The sequence below is a fragment of the Arabidopsis lyrata genome, assembly GCF_000004255.2.
Source record: "Arabidopsis lyrata subsp. lyrata unplaced genomic scaffold ARALYscaffold_303, whole genome shotgun sequence".
Taxonomy (NCBI): domain Eukaryota; kingdom Viridiplantae; phylum Streptophyta; class Magnoliopsida; order Brassicales; family Brassicaceae; genus Arabidopsis; species Arabidopsis lyrata.
This window is the reverse complement of record NW_003302335.1, coordinates 7,835-10,106: the sequence shown is the minus strand read 5'-3', so window position 1 is coordinate 10,106 and position 2,272 is coordinate 7,835. Positions and strand designations below refer to the sequence as shown.

Sequence of the window (2,272 nt, the reverse complement as noted above, 5' to 3'; positions counted from 1 at the left end):
ATTCCTTGAATTATTATCTCTTAGTTTATTAAATTGATATATTCTCTCTATATATATATATATATTTGGTAAAATGTGAAGTAAGTTTAAATTAATATTTATTTGTGTGCATTCATAAAAAAGAGCAATTGTTGTAGAGTGTGAACACTGCACCACAAAATAATTTGGAGTTGGGAATCTTTCAAGTCAAAACCTAATTGAAAAAGGAAGAAAACACTGGTTATATCTATGACTTTATTTTGGGTCGGCTTAATAACGGAGTTTAGGACAAATTTATACGATTCATATAGCACAATCTACACGTATCAAAAAACTATAAATACTAAAATACGAAGTATTCAATCTAGATATATATTCTGCTAATCTGGAATATTGTTTTAACTTGAACTCTCTTATGAAGATATGAGCATCAATTTAGTGAAACAAATTATTGTTGTATATAGATAAGTCTTGGGTCCCCAGTCTTTGTCAACAACAATGACTTGTCAATTGTCATCGACCATGCCTAGCGCAAGTATAATAGATTATAGAAAATTATGAGCGAATAAAATCATTGAGTGAAAATACTATTTGAATAATTAGAGGAATCTTTCGAAAATTCGGAAGAGGACAACATGTTTAGCTGGACATACGTTCTTCTATCTTGCACCTATCAGATCATATATATTACAAAAAAAAGAAAAAGAGTTAAGCTCAAACAAACAAGAGCAACTCAAATAAAAACTTCTGGACGAGAAGCAGTAACTAATTAGAAGAAAAAAACACAACAACAATAAACCTTTATTTGTGATGGTAGTATAGAAAATGAAGCAAAACGTATGTAGTCAAATGTTTTTACCACATGAATGCACCAAAACTTCTTAGATCTTGGTTCTTAGAGTGGCGAACGAACTGAGAGAGATCGGTGGAGGAAAAAGGGATGCAAAAGAAGTGGATGTTGTTCCAATTTTTAGGGTTTCATTTGATGATTTTTTTTTTAATTATTGAAACAGAAACTGAACGGTGTTTCTAACTGTGTTAGCATGGTGTTAAGATGGCAAATATGTATAAACTCTTGTGTAAATATCCAATGAGATAGCTAGTTAGATATTTTTTGGCAAATGCTTAGGTGTTTTTTTTTGGCTAATTTCCCCTACATATATATGCATGTGTATTTTTAGGTTTTTGATTAAAACTAGCAAATTCTGTGGACTACAATAATCATCATATATGCCAAACTTCGCAAGCACATCAGTAATAACCTCAATAAATGTGAAGTAAATTAAAGTGGACCCTTTGCCTCTTGTCTACACATATGTAATCATCCATTTATGAACGGAATCTTATGAAAACCAATAAGTAATTAATTAATTTATAGTCTTTCTTTTCTATTCTATTGGTAATTTTGGAAACCAAAGATCCAAAGCTACCTCTATCGATTTACCCCATATACACAGTATACGAATGTCCCAGTTGGATACCAAATTGGTCGGTCAATTGGGTCTTAGTCAGTAGCCTAATGTCCGCAACATTAAATTTTAAAAGAATACGCATTCATATTGTAACAAACGTACATGTCCTCTAGACGAGCCTGATCTACCTTTAAGATTAGTTCAAAAGCATAAAGTCGACTGATAGCACAAAATTCTACCTTGCCAAATGTGTACTACGGTAGTTCGATGTTTTTGGGATGACCAAAAGTTATGTTTGAGAAGGCATTCATATATAATTTTTTTTTTTTGATAAAAGACGACATTCATATATTTTGATGTACGGGAGTAGGGTAAACCTAGAACAACACACTATTTAGATATTTATATAATACAACTATACAAGAGATATTTGTTCTTAATTAGGATTAGCTGGGGAAAAAGAGGCTCGAGATCTTTTTATACAGGTTTACCTACCGACCTCTAATTATTATCTGCACATACATGTGGACATATATAATTCAAAGAAAATTACATGCATAATTTATATATTACTCACTCTATTTCACAAAGAGTGTCATTCACTCATTCTACTATTTTTCACACAAATTAAAAAAGTAAACAAATTTTATTTCTATCCTTTATTAATACACTAAATATTACCCTCTCTCTAATTAATAAGCTAAAATAGTGAGGTTAAAAAAGAGAATTAGTCTTAAAAAATGCATTGAAAACACAAAACGATACTCTTTGTGAAACGAAATTAAAATCTTAAAACGACACTCTTTGTAAAACGGAGAGAGTATTAATTATTTTTGTGTAATTCCTGAAATTTAGCAAACTAATCTTGAATTTTGGGAAAG

General features: G+C 30.4%; 1 long non-coding RNA gene across 1 annotated transcript; it reads right to left on the bottom strand.

The window, feature by feature from the left end:
* Positions 1-261: 261 nt before the first annotated feature.
* LOC110225726 lies at positions 262-1,105 on the bottom strand. Its single transcript, XR_002329943.1, has 2 exons — positions 839-1,105; positions 262-649 (listed from the first exon to the last, which is right to left on the bottom strand). It is a non-coding gene; the product is annotated as an uncharacterized LOC110225726 (long non-coding RNA).
* Positions 1,106-2,272: the final 1,167 nt, after the last annotated feature.